General features: G+C 43.2%; 1 pseudogene; it reads left to right on the plus strand.

The window, feature by feature from the left end:
• Nucleotides 1-24,805, plus strand: part of LOC123078980 (endo-1,3;1,4-beta-D-glucanase-like) — a 95,666-nt pseudogene extending 70,861 nt beyond the window's left edge.
• Nucleotides 24,806-25,467: the final 662 nt, after the last annotated feature.

The raw sequence follows: 25,467 nt of genomic DNA on the forward strand, positions 1-25,467 counted from the left end.
CTTTGCGCAGACTCCCAAGAAGCCCTCGTGCATGTAGTACGGGTCAGCGATACAGATATGACGTATCTGCTCAACCCCGATGATGTAGTTCATGTGCAAGGAATAAAGGCGGACAAACGTAAAATCCAGCTTCTTCACGTGAAACATGTCGAATATGTAATCGAATCAAAGGAAGAACTTATCCGCGGGGAAGCAGTCGACGTACGCCATTTGTCGTGGAATGTTAACCACGTAGAGTGGGTATCCTGGATCTTTCAAGGCGATGAGGCCTTTCTCTATCCACAGCACATCGTCATGAAGTTTCCTTAGATCACCGAATCTGGCCCGTAGCGCTGTTGCAGGTAGGATTGGTTGACCGGGGATATCCATTTATCCGCATCGGGGATATCTATACGGTCCTGAAGCCGAGGCTGCTGAGGTGGCTGGATCATAGAATCTGCTTTTTTGCCTTTCCATGCTCTCTTCCTAGACTTCTTTACTACCGGAAGGTCGTCCATAATACGTTCAGCCTCTGGAGACGGCAATTCAGGCACCGACTCATGACGCTCAAACCCTGAGTAGACGCCAGTATAGAAATACTGTTGAGTGCCATCGTCATCCTCATCCTCATCCATGGCGACGTCATCAGCGACTAATGGAGCCTCCTCCTTACCCCGTCCGCTATCACCAACCTGACACCTGACGCTAATTGGGTAGGTGGGGTGTTGATGTTCATACCTTGCTGAGGCTGCGTGCTCGTGGGTGTGCTCCCGACCGCCTCCAGACAAAGCATACTCTTTGGCCACAACATGACCCACCCATTGCAACAATCACCAAGCCGTCGCAGGGTCTCGTCGTCATCCCCCACTAGTATCAGAGGAGGCAAATTCTTGTGGCCCGGTTTGACACTGGCCACGGAAACCTTGAAGACGGTCGGGGGGATCGGCCGGCTGTGGAACAATGGTTCCTTCGACTCCATTATCGTCACCTTCCCCACGTCCACCTTCTGGTCGCCAATGGTGTACAATATGGTGCACGGGGTTTCGTCGGCCTGCAAAGAAGAGTCTGCGACCTGAGACATTCGAAAGGCAACGAAAACGGGAGATTATACCTTTATTGAAGGGGGCCGGTGTGATAGATACCGTGAGGGCGTCGAGCTCAGCCAAAGACAAAGCACCGCCGAGCACGTCCGGTGCCGGAGCCTGTGCGGGAGCAGGTGCGGGAGCCGGTGCGGGAGCCGGTGCGAGAGCAGGTGCTGGTGCAATGCTAGCCGGGATGCTCCCCAAGAAGTCAGCAAGGGGAAAGTCTGCTGCATTTTTTTCTGGATTTTGCTTGGTCCAAATGAAAATGGCTGGAACCAAGGAAGTAGATATATCTGCAACAACCTGTTTTGCGGCAGCTACCGCTGTTGCGACTGTCTGAGATGATTTCTTCCCAACCGCAATCTCAACCTTCGTGACGATGTTTTCTTCAGTTAATCTGTGTCTTTCCTTTCTCTCCTTGGTGGTCTCACGGTAGTACTTCTTCCACGTGGCGCCATCTCCGACACCATGCATGCGTCCATACGATGGTCGAGTATCCACCGGGATTCATTTCAATATGTTCAACGCCCGGTTGAATGGAGTGTCCCACTTGGGCCTCGCCAATGCCTCAGACGGCGAGTCGCTTTCGGCCGCAATCCTGTGCTCCTCTCTCTGCAAAAGGCACAAGGATGGTTTACAAATATGACTAACGTGAGTAGTCGAATTGATCAGAAACTAAAATTACCATAGTCTCATGAACTCCGTCGTGACCGGGTTTGTCTCGTAAACCTTCTTCACTTGATCCCAACGGTGCCGGGCCCTGAGGACGTCACGCTCCTGCGGGACGGTGAACTCCGCCAAGGGGTCTGGGATGCCCAGACTCGCGCCTTCCGCGTCCTCCTTGGCCCATTGGGACCTCTTTCCGCCGTAACCACGGCTTCCGAGGTGGTGGCTCCCAATGTTCCTCTCTTGAAGCCCCTTCATGTACTTAGACTTTTTTTGGCAGCTTCGGCCTCGCAAGCCTCCTTGAATATTTGAAACTGCTCTACCGTGATTGTCGGATTATCCTTTACAATCTTGGAGTAGGGTTCCTTGTCGATGATCCTTGCTTTCACCCTTGTTTTCCAAGCGGCCAATGCGTCACTAAACTTGGTCATGGCGTGTTTGTTTATCTTCTTCATTGCCGGGTCCTTATCTGGATCTTCATAATCCTTTTCATTCCGGCCCGGGAACAAGAATATCTGGTGAAACTTCTTTAGGAGGGAGGGCCTCATATTATCTATCTTCTGTAGTTTCTCATCGTTGATGGTGGCGGTTGTCCGTATGATGCAGCCAATTTGATTGTCGTAGCACTTGCGCGCTTCCTCGGGCGCCTTTGGCTCAAAATTGCCGTCGTCCACCTCCATGACCACCAGTCTAGTAGTCCTGAGTTTGTTAGGGAGCCGTTGCCTCTTTGCTTTCGGTTCTACACCGGCTCCGCTCCCCGAGGCAGCGCCGGTCTCAGTCTCAGCGTCGGTCTCAGTCTCAGCACCAGTCTGTGTGTCGGTCTCAGTCCCCGATGCCACTGGTGGGCCCAGCAACAATATCGGTTGATCGTTGGCAAGGCTCAAAAATTGCCTACCGCCCGGTAGACGTCGTCGCAATCACCAGAACCCTGTCCTTCATCATTGCTAGCCATGTTTCCTATGATTAAATCTAGTCAATTAATTCTAGACCTAATAAAATGAATAATGACATAAAATAGGCCTATTGTTTTGCAGGAACATTGACTCCTTCCTGGTGCGGCAAATCCCGGGCACTCGATATGTCCTAGTTTGTACAAGTCATGCCGAAATTCACGGAAAATTTCGGCATGACCTTTGCTAAAAAGTGGACAAATCGAGAACCTGAAATTTGCCGAAATAGAAATGAAGCAACATTCCAGCAAAACATAGGCCACTCAGCTTCATTCCCTGGAAATAGTATTCAAATATCCCTCTTCGACACCGCAACACATGTCCAAATATACACGAGCAACCACATGTCCAAATTTCACAAGCTAATTCAAAAACAAAGTGTAGAAGAACATTCATTTAACTACTAATAGAACAAAATTCAGTTAACTTTAGTGCTCTATAATGATGAAAGGAAAAAAATAGTTAACTACTAATTTCATTCATTTGGGTTATTCATTTAACTTCACCTAATTAACCTACTGTACCACAACTACTAGCAGCACTACTAACCTAATTAACCTAACAAAACTCTACTGCCCTATCTGAAAAACATCTAATTAACATCTACTAGTACCACTACTGCCCTAACCTAATTAACATCTACTAGTATCACTATATACTATACAAGCAGCATCTACCCTAATTAAACCCTACTACCCTAACTAACTTTTGTTGTAAACCAAATTTTTTGCTCTAAACTAATTTTTGCTCTAACATCTACTACTTAACATCCTTTGCTCTAAACTAAATTTTTTTGCTATAAAAAAACTTTTTCTCTACTAATTTTTGCTCTAAAATGCAGAGAGAGAGGAGTGGGGGAGGGGTAGCGGACTTACAGAGAGGGAAGAGACGGTGGCGGGGAGGTGCTCGGCTACGGAGGCAGGGGCAGAGAGGGCGGGCTCGGGCACCGACAATGGCGGTTCTGGGCGGGCTCGGGCAGCGGTGAGGTGGAGGGCGGCGACGGTGAGGCTGAGGGCGGCCTCGGGAGGCGGCGGTGAGGCTGAGGGCGGCCTTGGGCGGCGGCGGTGAGGATGACTGCGGCCTCGAGGGGAGACGGTGAGGTTGCGGGCGTCCATGCCGGCAGGAGATGGCGGCGAAGTGGGACGACGGTGAATTGGGGAGACGGCGGCGAGGGCGAGGGATTTGGGGAAGAAGTGGTGCCCGGGGGGGGGGACCGTTGTTTAAGTGAAAACTTAACGGTACCGTGTTTCCGAAAACACGCTATAGCTAAGTTAGCTACAGCGCGTTTCCTGAAACTCGCTACTGCTATTCCTTTCTCCTTTTTCCCCTTTTTTCATTTATTTTTCTTTACATTTAATTTTTTTCCTTTCTCCTTTTTCTATTTCTTTCATTTTCATTTACTTTTCTACTTGTTTTTCATTTTATTTTATTTTTCGTTAGCAGTAGCGCCTTACACATAAACATGCTGCTACAACAAAGTTAGCGGTAGTGTTGTTTATAAAAGAGCGCTACTACTATGTGTAGCCGATCGGCTTAGCAGTGGGAATTTTTGTAGTAGCACTTTTACGGCGGGACACGCTACTGCTATATGTGTATCTATAGCGTGGTTTTCTCACGCGCGCTACTGCTATCTAGCAGTAGCGCCCTTTTTTAACACGCGCTACTGCTAAAGTTCTATGTATAGGATTTTCCCTAGTAGTGATGGGTGAGAAAGTCTCATCGTAGTCAACTCCTTGAACTTGTCAAAAACCTTTTGCAACAAGTCGAGCTTTGTAAACAGGAACATTACCGTCTGCGTCAGTCTTCTTCTTAAAGAACCATTTATTTTCTATGGTTTGCCGATCATCGGGCAAGTCCACCAAAGTCCACACTTTGTTCTCATACATGGATCCCATCTCAGATTTCATGGCCTTAAGCCATTTCACGGAATCTGGGCTCATCATTGCTTCCTCATAGTTCGTAGGTTCATCATGGTCTAGTAATATGACTTCCAGAATAGGATTACCGTACCACTCTGGTGCGGATCTTACTCTGGAAGACCTACGAGGTTCGGTAGTAACTTGATCTGAACTTTCATGATCATCATCATTAATTTCCTCATTAATTGGTGTAGGAATCACAGGAACTGATTTCTGCGATGAACAACTTTCCATTAAGGGAGTAGGTACAGTTACCTCATCAAGTTCTACTTTCCTCCCACTCACTTCTTTTGAGAGAATTTCCTTCTCTAGAAAGGATCCATTCTTAGCAATAAAGATTTTGCCTCTGGATCTATGATAGAAGGTGTACCCAACAGTTTCCTTTGGGTGTCCTATGAAGATGCACTTCTCCGATTTGGGTTCGAGCTTATCAGGTTGAAGTTTTTTCACATAAGCATCGCAGCCCCAAACTTTAAGAAACGACAACTTTGGTTTCTTGCCAAACCACACTTCATAAGGCATCATCTCAACGGATTTTGATGGTGCCCTATTTAAAGTGAATGCAGCCATCTCTAGAGCATAACCCTAAAACGATAGCGGTAAATCAGTAAGAGACATCATAGATTGCGCCATATCTAATAATGTATGGTTACGACGTTCAGACACACTATTTTGCTGTGGTGTTCCAGGTGGCGTTAATTGTGAAACTATCCCATGTTGTTTCAAATGAAGACCAAACTCGTAACTCAAATATTTTCCTCCACGATCAGATCGTAGAAACTTTATTTTCTTGTTATGATGACTTCCCACTTCACTCTGAAATTCTTTGAACTTTTCAAATGTTTCAGACTTCTGCTTCATTAAGTAGATATAACCATATCTGCTCAAATCATCTGTGAAGGTAAGAAAATCACGATACCCACCACGAGCATCAATACTCATTGGACCGCATTGATATGTCCATTTTGCATCATGCTTTTATATCAATATTTATTGCATTATGGGCTGTTATTACACATTATGTCACAATACTTATGGCTATTCTCTCTTATTTTACAAGGTTTACCATGATGAGGGGGAATGTTGGCAGCTGGAATTCTGGCTGGAAAAGGAGCAAATATTGGAAACCTATTCTGCACAGCTCCAAAAATCCTTAAACTCCACGGAAGTCACTTTTGGAATTAATAAGAATTATTGAGCGAAGAAAACACTAGAGGGGTCCCACACCCTGGCCAGGAGGGTGGGGGGTGCGCCCACCCCTACTGGGCGCGCCCCCTGTCTCCTGGGCCCCCTGGTGGCCCTCCGGTGCCAATCTTCTGCTATATGAAGGCTTTTACCCTGGAAAAAATCATAAGCAAGCTTACGGGACGAAACTCTGCCGCCACGAGGTGGAACCTTGGCGGAACCAATCTAGGGCTCCGGCGGAGCTGTTTTGCCGGGGAAACTTCCCTCCCGGAGGGGAAATCATCACCATCGTCATCATCAACGATCCTCTCATCGGGAGGGGGTCAATCTCCATCAACATCTTCACCAGCACCATCTCCTCTCAAAACCCTAGTTCATCTCTTGTATCCAATCTTGTATCAAAACCACAAATTGGTACCTGTGGGTTGCTAGTAGTGTTGATTACTCCTTGTACTTGATGCTAATTGGTTTACTTGGTGGAAGATCATATGTTCAGATTCTTAATGCATATTAATACTCCTCTGATCATGAACTTGAATATGCTTTGTGAGTAGTTATGTTTGTTCCTGAGGGCATGGGAGAAGTCTTGCTATTAGTAGTCATGTGAATTTGGTATTCGTTCGATATTTTGATGAGATGTATGTTGTCTCTCCTCTAGTGGTGTTATGTGAACGTCGACTACATGATACTTCACCATTATTTGGGCCTAGAGGAAGGCATTGGGAAGTAATAAGTAGATGATGGGTTGCTAGAGTGACAGAAGCTTAAACCCTAGTTTATGTGTTGCTTTGTAAGGGGCTGATTTGGATCCATTAGTTTCATGCTATGGTTAGGTTTACCTTAATACTTGTTTTGTAGTTGTGGATGCTTGCAATAGGGGTTAATCATAAGTGGGATGCTTGTCCAAGAAAGGGCAGTACCCAAGCACCGGTCCACCCACATATCAAACTATCAAAGTACCGAACATGAATCATATGAGCGTGATGAAAACTAGCTTGACGATAATTCCCATGTGTCATCGGGAGCACTTTTCTCATTATAAAAAATTGTCCAGGCTTGTCCTTTGCTACAAAAAGGATTGGGCCACCTTGCTGCACTTTATTTACTTTCATTTCTTGTTACCCATTACAAATTATCTTATCACAAAACTATCTGTTACCTACAATTTCAGTGCTTGCAGAGAATACCTTACTGAAAACCGCTTATCATTTCCTTCTGCTCCTCGTTGGGTTCGACACTCTTGCTTACCGAAAAGACTACGATAGATCCCCTATACTTGTGGGTCATCAAGACTCTTTTCTGGCGCCGTTGCCGGGGAGTGAAGCACCTTTGGTGAGTGGAACTTGGTAAGGAAACATTTATATAGTGTGCTGAAATTTTCTGTCACTTGTTACTATGGAAACTAATCCTTTGAGGGCCTTGTTCGGGGTATCTTCACCCCGACCAGTAGAGCAAAGAGTTTCTCCTCAACCTACTGAAAATATTTACTTGGAGATTCCTTCGGGTATGATAGAGAAACTGCTAGCTAATCCCTTTGCAGGAGATGGAACATTGCATCCCGATTTACACCTTATCTTTGTGGATGAAGTTTGTGGATTATTTAAGCTTGCAGGTATTCCCGATGATGTTGTCAAAAGGAAGGTCTTCCCTTTATCTTTGAAGGGAGATGCATTGACATGGTATAGGCTATGTGATGATACAGGATCTTGGAATTATAAATGATTGAAGTTGGAATTTCACCAGAAGTTCTATCCTATGCATCTTGTTCATCGTGATCGTAATTACATATATAATTTCTGGCCTCGCGAAGGAGAAAGCATCGCTCAAGCTTGGGGGAGGCTTAAGTCAATGTTATATTCATGCCCCAATCATGAGCTCTCAAGAGAAATGATTATTCAAAAAAATTATGCTCGGCTTTCTCCCAATGATCGCACCATGCTTGATACTTCCCGTGTTGGTTCTTATATGCTGAAGACTACTGAATTCAAGTGGGGTTTATTGGAAAGAATTAAATGCAACTCTAAAGATTGGGGTTCCGACGATGGTAAGGAGTCAGGTATAACACCTAAGTTTGATTGTGTTAAATCTTTTATGGATACTGATGCTTTTCGTGGATTTAGCGCTAAATATGGACTTGACTCTAAGATAGTTGCTTCTTTCTGTGAATCTTTTGCTACTCATGTTGATCTCCCTAAGGAGAAGTTGTTTAAATATAATCCTCCCGTTGAAGTAAAAGTAGTTGCACCTATTATAGTTGAAGAAAAGACTGTCACCTATAGTGATCCTATTGTTCCTACTACTTATGTTGAGAAACCTCCTTTTCCTATTAGGATAAAGGATCATGCTAAAACTTTGACTGTTGTTCGTAAGAGTAATACTAGGACTTATACACCTACTGAGCAAATCAAAGTTGAACCTAATATTGCTATGGTTAAAGATCTCTTGGATGATGATTTAGATGGGCATGTTATTTATTTCTGTGGTGGGACTGCTAATATTGTTAGATCAGATACTAAGATACATAGACCTGTGGTAGGCATGCCTGTTATTTCTATTAAAATAGGAGATCATTGTTATCATGGCTGATGTGATATGGGTGCAAGTGCTAGTGCAATACCCTATGACTTATATAAAGAAATTATGCATGATATTGCACCTGTTGAGTTGGAAGGTATTGATGTTACTATCAAGCTTGCCAATAGAGATACTATTTCACCAGTTGGAATTGTTAGAGATGTTGAAGTCTTGTGTGGGAAGGTTAAATACCTTGCTGATTTTCTTGTTCTTAGTTCCCCACAAGATGAATTTTGTCCCATTATTTTTGGTAGACCCTTCTTAAATACATTTAATGCTAGGATTGATTGTGAAAAGGATACTGTCACAATTGGCTTAGAGGGTATGTCTCATGAGTTTAATTTTGCTAAGTTTCGTAGACAACCTCGTGATAGAGAATCACCTAGTAAGGATGAGATTATTGGTCTCGCTTCTATTGTCGTGCCTCCTGCTGATCCGTTAGAACGATATTTGCTTGACCATGAAAATGATATGTTTATGAAGGAAAGAAGGGAAATAGATGACGTGTTCCTTAAACAGGAACCTATGCTGAAACACAACCTTCTCGTTGAAATTCTTGGGGATCCACCTCCACCCAAGGGTGATCACATGTTTGAACTCAAACCATTACCTGATAATCTTAAGTATGCTTATCTTGATGAAAAGAAAATATATCCTGTTATTATTAGTGCTAACCTTTCAGAGCAAGAAGAAGAAAGATTATTGAAAACTCTGAAGAAGCACCGTGCTGCTATTGGATATACTCTGGATGATTTAAAGGGCATTAGTCCCACGTTATGTCAACACAAGTTTAATTTGGAGGACAATGCCAAACCAGTTAGAAATCCTCAACGATGACTGAATCCCAAGATGAAAGAAGTGGTAAGAAAGGAGATACTAAAGCTCCTTGGGGCAGGTATAATTTATCCCGTTGCTGATAGTGATTGGGTAAGCCCTGTCCATTGTGTTCCTAAAAAGGGAGGTATTACTGTCGTTCCTAATGATAAAGATGAATTGATCCCGCAAAGAATTATTACAGGTTATAGGATGGTAATTGATTTCCGTAAATTAAATAAAGCTACTAAGCAAGATCATTACCCTTTACCTTTTATTGATCAAATGCTAGAAAGAGTATCCAAACACACACATTCTGCTTTCTAGATGGTTATTCTGGTTTCTCGCAAATACCTGTGTCAGCGGGGGATCAATCAAAAACTACTTTTACTTGCCCTTTCGGCACTTTTGCTTATAGACATATGCGTTTTGGTTTATGTAATGCACCTGCTACCTTTCAAAGATGTATGGTGGCTATATTCTCTGATTTTTGTGAAAAGATTTTTGAGGTATTCATGGATGACTTCTCCGTTTATGGATCCTCTTTTGATGATTGCTTGAGCAACCTTGATCGAGTTTTGCAGAGATGCAAAGACACTAGTCTCGTCTTGAATTGGGAAAAGTGTCACTTTATGGTTAATGAAGGCATTATCTTGGGGCATAAGATTTCCGAGAGAGGTATTGAAGTTGATAAGGCTAAAGTTGATGCTATTGAAAAGATGTCATGTCCCAAGGACATAAAAGGTATAAGAAGTTTCCTTGGTCATGCCGGTTTTTATAGGAGGTTCATTAAGGACTTTTCTAAAATCTCTAGGCCTCTAACTAATTTATTACAAAAAGATATTCCTTTTGTCTTTGATGATGATTGTGTAGAAGCATTTGAAATACTTAAGAAAGCTTTGATCACTTCACCTATTGTTCAGCCACCTGATTGGAATTTACCTTTTGAAATTATGTGTGATGCTAGTGATTATGATGTAGGTGCTGTTCTAGGGCAAAGAGTTGATATGAAATTGAATGTTATCCAGTATGATAGTAAGACTCTTGATACTGCCCGGAGAAATTATGCTAGTACTGAAAAAGAATTCTTAGCAGTTGTGTTTGCATGTGATAAGTTTAGACCTTATATTGTTGATTCCAAAGTTACTATTCACACTGATCATGTTGCTATTAAATATCTTATGGAAAATAAAGATGCTAAACATAGACTCATTAGATGGGTTCTCTTGCTCCAAGAATTTGATTTGCATATTATTGATAGAAAGGGAGCTGAGAACCCCGTTGCAGACAACTTGTCTAGGTTAGAGAATGTTCTTGATAACCCATTGCCTATTGATGATAGCTTTCCTGATGAACAATTAGCGGTCGTTAATGCTTCTTGTACTGCTCATTGGTATGCTAATTATGCTAATTACATTGTCGCTAAATTTATACCACCTAGTTTCACATACCAACAAAAGAAAAAGTTCTTTTATGATTTAAGACATTACTTCTGGGATGACCCACACCTTTATAAAGAAGGAGTAGATGGTGTTATTAGACATTGTGTACCTGATCATGAACAGGAACAGATCCTACGCAAGTGTCACTCTGAATCATATGGAGGACACCACGCTAGAGATAGAACTGCACACAAGATATTGCAATCCGGTTTTTATTAGCCTACTCTCTTCAAAGATACTCGTAAGTTTGTCTTATCTTGTGATGAATGTCAAAGAATTGGTAATATTAGTAGACGTCAAGAAATGCCTATGAATTATTCTCTTGTTATTGAACCATTTGATGTTTGGGGTTTTGATTATATGGGACCTTTTCCTGCCTCTAATGGTTACACACATATTTTAGTTGTTGTTGATTACGTTACTAAGTGGGTAGAAGCTATTCCAACTAGTAGTGCTGATCATAACACTTCTATTAAAATGCTTAAAGAAGTTATTATTCCGAGGTTTGGAGTCCCTAGATATCTTATGACTGATGGTGGTTCACATTTTATTCATGGTGCTTTTCGTAAGATGCTTGCTAAGTATGATGTTAATCATAGAATCACATCTCCTTATCATCCGCAGTCTAGTGGTCAAGTAGAGTTGAGCAATAGAGAGTTCAAATTAATTTTGCAAAAGACTGTCAATAGATCTAGAAGGAATTGGTCCAAAAAATTTGATGATGCATTATGGGCTTATAGAACTGCATACAAATATCCTATGGGTATGTCTCCATATAAGATGGTTTATGGAAAAGCTTGTCATTTACCTCTAGAACTTGAACATAAAGCATATTAGGCTATCAAAGAGCTCAACTATGACTTCAAACTTGCCGGTGAGAAGAGGTTGTTTGATATTAGCTCACTTGATGAATGGAGAACCCAAGCCTATGAGAATGCCAAGCTATTCAAAGAAAAAGTAAAACGCTGGCATGACAAAAGGATACAAAAGCGTGAGTTTAACGTACGTGATTATGTGTTATCATTCAACTCTCGCTTAAGATTTTTTGCAGAAAAACTTCTCTCTAAATGGGAAGGTCCTTACGTTATCAAGGAGGTCTATCGTTCTGGTGCCATAAAAATTAACAACTTCAAAGGCACAAGTCCGAGGGTGGTGAACGGCCAAAGAATTAAACAATATCTCAGGTAATCCTATCAATGTTGAAACTAATATTATTGAAACCGTAACCCCGGAGGAATACATAAGGGACACTTTCCAGAACGTTCCAGACTCCGAAAAGGAATAGGTATGTGGTACGGTAAGTAAACCGACTCCAAAACAATTCTAATGGCAATTTTTATCATTTTTGGAATATTTAAGAATTTTAGGAAGAAAGAAGTAGTTCGGGAAGGACACGAGGCCTCCATGAGGGTGGAGGGCGCACCCACCCTTCCTGGGCGCCCCCTCCTGTCTCCTGGCCACCTCGTGTGCCTCCCGAACTCCGTTTTCTTGCACGTTACGTATTTTGGTCGGTAAAAATTCATTATATAAACCCCCGAAGGTTTTGACCACCGTATCACGCAAATATCCTCTGTTTTCGTTTCGAGCTATTTTCTATTACAGATCTAGAGCATCATGGTGTCTCCAAGCGCTCCCAAATACAAGTTTTTTGAGAGGGTTATCAACCCCTATCTCGCGGAGGTGCTGCAACACCCTCAAACCATTGAGATGCGTGAGGGGGTTCTGCACATCCGCGATGTGGAGGGACCGAGGCGTACCAGAAGCATGGAGACAAAGCTCGAAGCCGTGGAGCAGCAAGTCTTCAAGTGCCAAGGGATGGTGGAGCATGGACTCAACACCAACCAGATGATGATCACGGAGTTCACCAACAATCACAAGCTAGATGCCAAGGTCATTGGGGAGACCATCTTCAAGCTTCAAGATAAAATCGAGCACCTCCAAGCCCAGATCTATTACCTACAAAACCAGAACTGTGAGTATGAATATAGATTCTAGAGGATGAGTTTGGCTGCAGATTTAAGGGTCCCGGAGATTCGATCATCCTTCTATGATGGTGAGCCTATGCCTTGGAAGATGGACGACAAGCCTACTTCATCAACAACTCCTACTTCACCACCTCCGAGGACATAATCACATGGGTATGGGCACTCCCCTTGGTAACTACCAAGCTTGGGGGAGGTGCCCCGGTATCGTATCACCATCACACTCCTATCTTTACCGTTTTATTTAGTTCGATCCTTTTAGTAGTATCTTGATCTAGTAGATTGAAGTTTTGGTATCAAGTAGTTTTGAGTTTTGCTTTGTGATCTCTTTATGTAATCGAGTCCATGAGCTATCTATAATAAAGATTAGTGTTGAGTCAAGGGCTTTGCTATCTTGCTATGATCTTGAGAAAGTAGAAACAATAAAAGAGTTCATATTGATCTTATGGATAGTAATGACTTCACACATAGAAAGTATGAGGCATAAAAGTTGTTGAGAGTTGATAAACGTAGCTTTGGTCATTGTTGCAATTAATAGGAAGTAATAAGGAAAGAGAGATTCACATACAAATATATTATCTTGGACATCTTTTATGATTGTGAAGCACTCATTAAGTATGACATGCTAAAAGAGTTGATGTTGGACAAGGAAGACAACGTAATGGTTTATGTTTTCTCACATCTCAGTTAAAGTATATTGTCATTGACCTTCCAAACATGTTAAGCTTGCCTTTCCCCCTCATGCTAGCCAAATTCCTTGCACCAAGTAGAAATACTACTTGTGCTTCCAAATATCCTTAAACCCAGTTTTGCCATGAGAGTCCACCATACCTACCTATGGATTGAGTAAGATCCTTCAAGTAAGTTGTCATGTTGCATGCAATAAAAATTGCTATCTAAATATGTATGACTTATTAGTGCAGAGAAAATAAGCTTTATACGATCTTGTTGTGGAAGCAATAAAAGCGACAGACTGCATAATAAAGGTCCACATACAAGTGGCAATATAAAGTGACGTTCTTTTGCATTAAGATTTTGTGCATCCAACCATAAACGCACATGAAAACCTCTGCTTCTCTCTGCGAAGGTGAAAGTGCAACTATCCCTAGGTGGTTTTGGTAATTCCTAACAACATATAGCTCATTGAGCTAACATTATTCCAAGATAAATATTTCAGGAAAAGCTCAATGGATGGCATGTCATGGATGAGAAAAGTGGATCCCTCAAAATGCTAAGGACAAAAGGATTGGCTCAAGCTCAAAAGCTCAAGACTCTACATTTTATATTTTAGTGATCCAAGATCACATTGAGTCTATAGGAAAAGCCAATACTATCAAGGAGGGATGAGGTGTTGCTTAATGAGTTTTTTGCTCCACAGTGCTTAGTGATATGCTCCAAAACCGTCAACTACTTTCTCACATCCACATATGACCTAAACCAAAAGTCAAACTCGGCCCTACCGATTCTTTCTACCCGGCGCCACCGAGTTCAGATGTCATAGCCACTGCCACAAACCCTAGGCAAATCGGTCCCACTGATAGGGATCTCGGTCCCACCGAGATGGGATTGTAATCTCTCTGTTTCCCTTCGTAACATTTCGGTACCACTGACATGAGCGATCGGTCCCACCGAGATTGCAATGTAAACTCCCTGTTTCCTTTTCGTAACATTTCGGTCCCACCGAGATTGCAATGTATACTCCATGTTTCCTTTTCGTAACATTTTGGTCCCACCGAAATAAGCAAATCGGTCCCACCAAGTTTACCTGACCAACTCTCTCGTTAGCTTATTACCAAAATTGGTCTCACCGAGTTTGTGTAATCGGTCTCACCGAGATTACATTATGCCCTAACCCTCACCATATCGGTCCTACCGAGTTGCATGTCGGTCCCACCGAAAATCCTAACGGTCACTAGATTTGCTAAATCGGTCCGACTGAGTTTACCAATTCGGTCCCACCGAGTTTGGCAAGTTGTGTGTAACGGTTAGATTTTGTGTGGAGGTTATATATACCCCTCCACCTCCTCTTCATTCGTGGAGAGAGCCATCAGAACAAACCTACACTTCCAACTTGCTATTTCTGAGAGAGAACCACCTACTCATGTGTTGAGGCCAAGATATTCCATTCCTACCATATGAATCTTGATCTCTAGCCTTCCCCAAGTTGCTTTCCACTCAAATCTTCTTTCCACCAAATCCAAATCCTGTGAGAGAGAGTTGAGTGTTGGGGAGACTATCATTTGAAGCACAAGAGCAAGGAGTTCATCATCAACACACCATTTGTCACTTCTTGGAAAGTGGTGTCTCCTAGATTGGCTAGGTGTCACTTGGGAGCCTCCGACAAGATTGTGGAGTTGAACCAAGGTGTTTGTAAGGGCAAGGAGATCGCCTACTTTGTGAAGATCTACCGCTAGTGAGGCAAGTCCTTCGTGGGCGACGGCCATGGTGGGATAGACAAGGTTGCTTCTTCATGGACCCTTGGTGGGTGGATCCCTCCATGGACTCGCGCAACCGTTACCCTTCGTGGGTTGAAGTCTCCATCAACGTGGATGTACGATAGCACCGCCTATCGGAACCACGACAAAAACATCCGTGTCTCCAATTGCATTTGAATCCTCCAAACCCTTCCCTTTACATTCTTGCAAGTTGCATGCTTTACTCTCCGCTGCTCATATACTCTTTGCATGCTTGCTTGAATTGTGTTAAGATTGCTTGACTTGTGCTAAGATAGCTAAAATCTGCCAAAGACTAAAATTGGGAAAAGGATAAGTTTTTATTTGGTCAAGTAGTCTAATCACCCCCCTCTAGACATACCTTCGATCCTACAAGTGGTATCAGAGCTTTGGTCTCCATTTGCTTTGATTTCCATAGCTTTTGGTGGTCATAGCCTTGGTTTCACAACCTAGGAGAGTATGGCGTCTAGCGAGGGAAATTACCACCGTAGAGTTTTACTTTGATGGTACTAATTTTGCTAGTTGGAAGCATAAGATGAAAATGCATATTCTTGGGCATAACCCCGCTGTTTGGGCTGTTGTGTGTATTGGCTTGCAAGGTGAATTCTTTGATGGGAGAGAACCGAATCGTGAAGCTAGCATGGAAGAGTTGAATATGTTGCAATACAACGCTCAAGCTTGTGATATCCTCTTCAACGGATTGTGCCCCAAAGAATTCAACAAAATCAGCCGTCTTGAGAATGCAAAGGAAATTTGGGATACTTTGATTGATATGCATGAAGGTACCGACTCTGTCAAGGAATCCAAGTTGGATGTGCTCCAAAGTCAACTTGACAAGTTCAAAATGAAGGATGGTGAAGGTGTCGCTGAAATGTACTCTAGGCTTGCTCTTATCACAAATGAGATTGCCGGCTTAGGAAGTGAAGAGATGACCGACAAATTCATCATCAAGAAGATCCTAAGAGCTTTGGACGGAAAATATGATACCGTGTGCACATTGATCCAAATGATGCCCAATTACAAAGATCTCAAGCCAACGGAAGTCAATGGAAGAATTGTTGCTCATGAGATGTCACTCAAGGATAAGGAGGAACTTCACAACAAGTCAAGTGGTGCTTACAAAGCCTCATGTGAAGCCCCTACATCATCAAGTGAGAAACAAACCTTCAATGAAGAATTGAGCTTAATGGTGAAGAACTTCAACAAATTCTACAAGATTAGAAGCAAAGAGAGAAGCTCCAAGTCAAGGTCCTACAATAACAAAAGATCTTGTAGTCGAGAGCGCAATTGTGGGAGACCCGGACACTATTCCAATGAGTGTACGACACCCCACGAAAGAAGAGAAGAATCACCCAAGAGGAGATGTAGAACAGAAGAATCACCACCAAAAGAGAGGAGTAGAGATGATCGTTATGAATGAAGAACATCCCGGAGAAGCAAGGATTTGGAAAGGAAGGACAAGTCATCAAGGAGCTACACAAAATGAAGACATCAAGCTCATGTTGGTGAATGGGTATCCGGCTCCGACTCCGACAATCACTCCGAGAGAAGCTATCACTCCGACTCCGAATATACTCAAGATGAAGGTGTTGTCGGTCTAGCACTTGTGTCAACCAACTCCTACGACATATTTGATTCACCAAATGAAGGACTTGGAAGATGCTTCATGGCTAAAGGCCCAAAGGTAACACACCCCGAGTATGTTGATTTCAGTAGTGATGAAGATGACTTGCTAGGTGATGATGATTTACTTGTTGACAACTCTAGTGATGAATACTATGATGAAACATCAATTAATCATGCTAATCAAGATAAAACGAATGACAATGATAAGGAGAAGATTGAGCTTCTAACTAAAGAACTAAACACTCTTAAATTAGCTCATGAAACTATCTTAGAAGATCATCGAGAACTTTTAAGGACTCATGAGAAGTTATGCTTTGAAAAGCTCAACCTTGATCAAGAGCATGAGTTCTTAAAGGCAATCAATGATGATCTCCATAAGAAAAGTTCTTCTTACATTTCCAAGCGTTTACTCTTATCTACTTACATGCCTCAAGTCAAGTCCATTAACAAGAACAAGAAGGACTCTTCCTCTAGTAGTAACAATAATCATTCTAAATAAAATGTTGTTGCTTCTAGTAGTTCTCTTGATTCCACTAATGATTCTCTTAGCCAAGTTACACTTGAGCAAGAAAATAGCTTATTGAAGGGAATTATAGAGAAAGGTGTTTACAAGAGCCTTACCAGGAGTAAGCAATTTGAGGAAATTGTACGCAAGCAAGGAAGATACCGGAAGAACCAAGGTGTTGGTTTTGAACGAAAGTTCAATGCCAATGGAGTTGAGTGGGAAGAATATCAATAGCCCAAGACGAAGTTTGTTCCTCAACAAGAGAAGTATGATCCTACTTCCTTCAAGGGAACACAAGCTCAAGATGATCTTCCACCACAAGACCACAAGCAAAAAGCCAAGGACAAGCTTCAAGAGGAGATTGATGCATTTGAAGAAGCTCCTAAGGCCTTGGTCAAGTGGGTTCCCAAGACTACATCAAGCTCTACTTCATCAGGTACGACTACAACTCCAAGGATTCCCATCAAGATGATGTGGATCCCGAAGAAGAAGAACTAGAGAGTTCTTGAGGGTGACTCTGCCAACATATTTCACTCATATCATTTTGGCAACAACAAGTGCAATCAACTTCCACATCTTGCACTAGTTCAAGGAGTCACAAACCCTCTTGTTGGTAAGACAAGGGACAAGGTAACCTAATGCTTTCATAGACATCATCTTGTGTGTGCATCACTCTATGTCTATGGATATCCTTGTTTGTTCCTTGTGGGACTAACCCATGTAGGTATTGAAAGTGCAACTCACTCCAAAGGATTGCTCCAAATGATCTTCATCAACATTGAGCATCCACATCTTCAACACCTACATGAAGTCATCATCGACAAAACCCAAGGTTAGTTCATCCCTCTAAGGGAGGATCTCACATCTAGGGGGAGCTTAACTCTAAGAATTGAGTCAAAGCAACTCTAATGGTGTGAACACATCAATGCATTATGTAAAAGTGGTAACCCCACTTGAGCTTAAACGATGAGTATGACCTATGATCAAATGTTCTCATTTGACTCCTAAGTCAATATACTCATATATAGATGACCTAGTCATCGCGAATTGTTTGATAGATGCTAGAATTGGTTGTGCATGCTTTGCCACATATTTCATTTGCCATTTTATTGTGTGAGCATGTTGGTTGCATATTTTACTCATTCGAGAACATCCACTTGTTGCTTTGATTGATTGGTTTCTTTTTATTTTGCCAAGTGGATGGACAAGAATGCCTAAGAACCTTCTCTAGCTATCTATGCTTTTCTTGTCTCAAACTCTATTCATGCTACATCAGAAAATTTGATCAAGTCAGATTCGAACCACTCTGTGTGAGGAGCACTCGGAGTCCCTGATTCATCATAGACTTAAACTTCTTAAACTTCTTTGTGTGTTTCGGTCTGACCTATTCTTCCATTTCGGTCATACCGAGATCACTAAGTCGATCTAGGTTTTCAATCTCGGTGCAACCGATTTGAACTTTTCGGTCACACCGAGTTGCTGTAACTCTCAACAGTTATGCATCTCGGTGCCACCGAGTTGTTCCACTCGGTCACACCGACAGGGTCGGGCTATATATACTCACGGGAAAAAATTTGGAAACTTTCTCCGAACCCTTTCGCCCGCGCATAGCTCACTCTGCCTCTAGGGTCTCCGAATCGTCCTCCTCATCGCCAGCCGCCTCCAGTCGCTGGTCTCTACCGCCGTCAACGGAATTCATCCCCGCCATTGCCACCATAGCGAGTTCATCGCCGAGCTAGGGTACGGACTCGATCATAGTGCTATCCCCGTCTGATTCCTAGCACATTGTGTTCATCGTGATTCTTGCCACGATTGAAACTATTCTATCTAGTCAAAACAATCCATAGCTTAGAGGTGAATTGAAAATTTAGGGTTAGGTTTCCGCCGAAACCATCTCGGACCCACCGAGTTGTAGAACTTTGTGAAACCCTAGCAGTCCCGGTGCCACCGAACTGTGACTCGGTCTGACCGAGTTCACTATTTTAGGTTCCAAAAGTTGCTTCGGTATCACCGAGTTTGCAAATCGGTTGATCCGGAATGCTTTCTGTGGAAAACTAAAACTAAGTTTTTGACTCATTCTTTTGCAAAAACCTTTGTATTTTGTGATGCTCATCCACTCTATCTCATCTATATCTATTCACAGGGTCTGCAATCAGTGTTTGCAACATGTCTGATCAGAGTGACAGCCAGAACAGGGAAGAAGAAGAAGGAAAGGGTCAAGAAGACCATGGCCAGATTTGTTGGAAAGCCTTCCATGATGGAAGAGGAAGAGGAAGAAGAGGTTGCTGCACCAGCACCCACGGCTCAGAAGCTTATGGGTGATGCTATTAGGTCAGGGGCTGCATCATCAAAGCCCAAAGAAGCACCCAAAGCTGCCTCCAAGCCCAAGATTGCACCAAAGAGGAATACCAGAAACATATCTGCTGCTGAGAAGAACAAGGCCCCAGTGCCTGAAACTGCTGCTGAAGAAGAAGAAGATGAAGAGCATGTCTTGAGAAAGTTGAAGCCAAAGATTCCAGACCATAATGATGCTCATCCTGTGGCTGAGAACATGAAGCTGAGAAAGGATGTAGGCCTCAGACAGTGGAGGTTGTCTGATCCTTATGCTATCAGGAGAAGGACTGTTGTTGACTACAGGTTCCATACTAAGGAACAGCAGGATTTCTATGAGACAGTATTGCTGGACAAGAATCCTATAGTTTGTGACATGAGGTGGGTGGACTGGACCTACATGAAGGAGAATGAGGAAGACTATCCTGGTGTGTATGACAGTTTCAGTGCTTGTGGAGTTGCAGACTTTGTTGGGCAGAAGCTCACAAAGTGGAATGATGAGCTCATAATGCAATTCTACTCCACAACACACTTCTATCTAGATGGCAGGATAGTATGGATGTCTGAAGGTACTAGGTACCAATCAACAATTGGAGAATGGGAAAATCTGATCAATGCACCTAAGGAGAAAGAATATGACTTGGATGTCTATGCCAAGAAGAAGATGGATCACAACACTATGGCACATATGTACAAGGAGATCCCAGATGCTGCAGTTGAGACACATAAGTTTGGATCTGTACATTATCTTCTGTCAGGACTGCCAACCATCAACTGGATCCTCAGGCATACTCTCTTGCCCAAGTCAGGTGACCACAACATGATCAGAGGCCATGCAATAAACTTGCTACACTTATTTGATGTGCCACAGAAGTTCAAGGTCATGAGCCTCATAGTTGAGACTATCAAGAGGACAGCAGCTGACTAGAAGAGAAGTTGTGGGTATGCCCCACAGATCCAGGAGCTGATTAACTCCAAGATGGGCACAGGCACATACTTGTTGGACAAGGATCACATGCCTATCTATCCATACTTTGAGGACAACCAAGTGGTTATGGGTGAAGATGAACCATCTTCTGTGCATGCTCAAGCAAAGAAGGAGAAGGCAACGACAGAGAAGGCTACCAAGATGCCAACAATGGAAGAGGCATCTCAGTACTTTCTGAAGAGCAAACAAGATCAGCTAGGCTACTTGATTGCATCCACTCTGAGGATTGAGAAGGGGATGGCCACCTTGACTCAAAACCAGGAGAGCCTGGAGAGGATCATGGAGCAGAAGTTCTATGATTTGGATGTGAAGGTAACTGAGATCCAGTCTGTTGTTGAGCAGCTTCAGGATGATATGCAGGAGAGGAAGGGAAAGACAACCACTGATGCATTTGCCAGAGTGCCTAGAGCTCAGAGATCAGCTGCAGTGCTAGTGACAGACACCAGAGCCACTTCATCTACACCAGCTACAGCTCCTACAGCTCCAGTGCAACCAGTTTCAGCACCTCCACCTCCAGCTCCATCCACATCAACTGAAGTCTTCATCCAAGGAGCCATCTCTACACCACCACCTGAAGATCAAGCCTGAGAGTCGATCTAGTGCTATGAATTTTCTATGAACTTTTTGGTAACTTGTTGCCAAAGGGGGAGAAAACTGTATAGAGCATAGGCTTCGAGAGATAGTGTTGTTTTTTGTTCTCTCTTGCTTTGGTGGTTAAACTTTATTTGCTTGTTTGAGATACTTTATGTCTGTGTGATACCTGGACGATCATGTGTTTGATCATATGCTACATTTATGCTTGTTGGATGACATTATCCCATTTATCTCTATATGATCATTCACTTTGCTCGGTGATGAGTGCATGTATATTCAATCATTATCATTGTGAGTGCTCCACCAAGATGTATGTGACATGGAAGAGTAACCCATGAGCCTAACTCTTTGTGCATTTGCAGTCCAAAGCAAATCTTAAACTATGCACAAATTTAGGGGGAGCTCTTTCTTATCACATACTTCTCAAAGCGACAATGTTTTTCACTCTTATTATCATTTGTCGAAGTTTTGATCTATATGTTGTCATCAATTACCAAAAAAGGAGGAGATTGAAAGTGCAACTATCCCTAGGTGGTTTTGGTAATTCCTAACAACATATTACTCATTGAGCTAACATTATTCCAAGATAAATATTTCAGGAAAAGCTCAACGGATGGCATGGCATGGATGAGAAAAGTGGATCCCTCAAAATGCTAAGGACAAAAGGATTGGCTCAAGCTCAAAAGCTCAAGACTCTACATTTTATATTTTAGTGATCCAAAATCACATTGAGTCTATAGGAAAAGCCAATACTATCAAGGAGGGATGAGGTGTTGCTTAATGAGTTTTTTGCACCACAGTGCTTAGTGATATGCTCCAAAACCCTCAACTACTTTCTCACATCCGCATATGACCTAAACCAAAAGTCAAACTCGGCCCTACCGATTCTTTCTACCCGGTGCCACCGAATTCAGATGACATAGCCACTGCCACAAACCCTAGGAAAATCGGTCTCACCGATAGGGATCTCGGTCCCACCGAGATGGGATTGTAATCTCTCTGTTTCCCTTCGTTACGTTTCGGTACCACCGGGATGAGCAATCGGTCCCACCGAGATTGCAATGTAAACTCCCTGTTTCCTTTTCGTAACATTTCGGTCCCATCAAAATGAGCGAATCGGTCCCACCGAGTTTACCTGACCAACTCTCTGGTTAGCTTATTACCAAAATCGGTCTCACCGAGTTTGTGTAATTGGTCTCACCGAGATTACGTTATGCCCTAACCCTAACTATATCGGTCCTACCGAGTTGCATGTCGGTCCCACCGAAAATCCTAACTGTCACTAGATTTGCTAAATCGGTCCGACCGAGTTTAGAAATTCGGTCCCACCGAGTTTGGCAAGTTGTGTGTAACGGTTAGATTTTGTGTGGAGGCTATATATACCCCTCCACATCCTCTTCATTCGTGGAGAGAGCCATCAGAACTAACCTACACTTCCAACTTGCTGTTTCTGAGAGAGAACCACCTACTCATGTGTTGAGGCCAAGATATTCCATTCCTACCATATGAATCTTGATCTCTAGCCTTCCCCAAGTTGCTTTCCACTCAAATCTTCTTTCCACCAAATCCAAATCCTGTGAGAGAGAGTTGAGTGTTGGGAAGACTATTATTTGAAGCACAAGAGCAAGGAGTTCATCATCAACACACCATTTGTTACTTCTTGGAGAGTGGTGTCTCCTAGATTGGCTAGGTGTCACTAGCCTCCGACAAGATTGTGGAGTTGAACCAAGGAGTTTGTAAGGGCAAAAAGATCGCCTACTTCGTGAAGATCTACCGCTAGTGAGGCAAGTCCTTTGTGGGCGACGGCCATGGTGGGATAGACAAGGTTGCTTCTTCGTGGACCCTTCGTGGGTGGAGCCCTCCGTGGACTCGCGCAACCGTTACCCTTCGTGGGTTGAAGTCTCCATCAACATGGATGTACGATAGCACCACCTATGGGAACCACGACAAAAACATCTGTGTCTCCAATTGCGTTTGAATCCTCCAAACCCTTCCCTTTACATTCTTGCAAGTTGCATGCTTTACTTTCCGCTACTCATATACTCTTTGCATGCTTGCTTGAATTGTGTTAAGATTGCTTGACTTGTGGTAAGATAGCTAAAATCTGGCAAAGACTAAAATTGGGAAAAGGATAAGTTTTTATTTGGTCAAGTAGTCTAATCACCCCCCCCCCTCTAGACATACTTTCGATCCTACAGAAGGGCCTATCTTTTACTTTATATTTTTACTTTATGCTTGAGTCAAGGTGATCTTCACCTTTCCCTTTTTCATTTATCCTTTTGCAAGCTCCTCATGTTTGAAAGATCATGATATATATATATCCAATTGGATGTAAGTTAGCATGGATTATTATTGTTGACAGCACCTAAAGGTGAATACGTTGGGAGGCAACACAATTAGCCCCTATCTTTCTCAGTGTCCGGCTGAAACTCCATAACCACAAGTACCGCGTGAGTGTTAGCAATTGTAGAAGACTACACGATAGTTGAGTGTGTGGACTTGCTGAAAAGCTCTATTCTTGACTCTTTCTGATGTTATGATAAATTGCAATTGCTTCAATGACTGAGATTATAGTTTGTTAGCTTCCGATGTAGTTTTCTGAATCATACTTGACATTGTGAATTGATTGTTACTTGAGCATAAGAAATCATATGATAAAATCTATTTATGTTGCTGTTATAAGAATGATCATGATGCCCTCATGTTCGTATTTTATTTTTATCGACACCTCTATCTCTAGACATGTGGACATATTTTTCGTTATCGACTTTCGCTTGAGGACAAGCGAGGTCTAAGCTTGGGGGAGTTGATACGTCCATTTGGCATCATGCTTTTATATCAATATTTATTGCATTATGGGTTGTTATTACACATTATATCTCAATACCTATGGTTATTCTCTATTATTTTACAAGGTTTACCATGAAGAGGGGAAATGCCGGCAGCTGGAATTCTGGCTGGAAAAGGAGCAAACATTGGAAACATATTCTGCACTGCTCCAAAAATCCTGAAACTCCACGAAACTTACTTTTGGAATTAATAAGAATTATTGAGCGGAAGAAACACCTCAGGGGGCCCACACCCTGGCCAGGAGGGCGGGGGCGCGCCCACCCCTACTGGGCACGCCCCCTGTCTCCTGGGCCCCCTGGTGGCCCTCCGGTGTCCATCTTCTGCTATAAGAAGGCTTCCACGGCATCATGTGCTTCTTTCCAAATCATGTACTCCCTCCGTTCCATATTAAGAGTCATCAAGCCTCTACAGCTAGAATTCACATTTTTTTACTTTATGACCAAATGAATTTTAGATCCATATGCTAGTGACCTACTGTTTCTTGAAAGTGTATGTTCATGATGGAAAACGGAAAAAGATGCCATAAAGTACTTTGGGTTGTCGATTGGTTGGAGAAACACATTATCGATAGGAGATCATTGCAGAACTAGCGTTCGAACCCTTTCATCCGGATATGATTTATTTTGCAGAAACATCCTGACATTATATTTGGGCCTACAGTTTCGTCACTTTGTCAAGATCTACGCTGGTGTGTCCCATGGATTGTGAGATACAACAGCGATGACGCAACTGCTGTCGAGCGGGCCGAGCAAGCCATGGTGGACGTGACCAGTTGGTTTAACGAGAACCTGAAGTGGCAGCCTCAATTTGGGAGTCTACTTTTGTATCCACTGAAATTTACTCCCTCCGTTCTAATATTTTTGTGAATCAAATGTATAGACACATTTCAATGCGTTCATTCACTTATTTCGGTCCGTACGTAGTCTATATTGAAATATTCAAAACATCTTATATTTGTGAACATAGAAAGTAGTATTATACTGTAACGAAATGTGATATTTGCAGTTTTGGGAGCTGATATTTATGCTTGGGCTTAGTTCACTCCATAGTTGCGCCCCAGTCAGTTTAATTTTTTGCACTTGCAGCGCAATGAACTGCTGCACAGTTCTTTGCCTTCCTGGTATAACTTGCCCCCGCGTCGCCCCTGCTCGGGTGACTCGGATGGGGCAAAACCCTAGCCGCCGGGGGCTCACCTTCCTTCCCTTCCTCCCTCTGTCGTCGTCGAAGGACGCCGCCGGCCTATAGCTTGGGGGCCGATGGTGGTGGCGGGGCCCCCTCTCTCTCCTGCACCATGGGGGTGGTGCGGAGCCCCGTGGCGTGAGGAGGCGCGTCCGATCTGGCCTTGATGGCGCGGCAAGCGTCCCTGCCTTAACCGGCGACGGCATCGGCCGACTCTGCCTCGGGCGACGATGGTTGCGGGCGCGGCGGCCGGCCTTGCGGCAATGGTTGCGTTCGGCGGCGGCGATTGGATCTGCGACGACGTGCCATTTGACCTCGGAATCGGCGGCGTCGGCATGGAGGGCCTGGT

Source organism: Triticum aestivum, chromosome 1B, assembly GCF_018294505.1.
Source record: "Triticum aestivum cultivar Chinese Spring chromosome 1B, IWGSC CS RefSeq v2.1, whole genome shotgun sequence".
NCBI classification, from domain to species: domain Eukaryota; kingdom Viridiplantae; phylum Streptophyta; class Magnoliopsida; order Poales; family Poaceae; genus Triticum; species Triticum aestivum.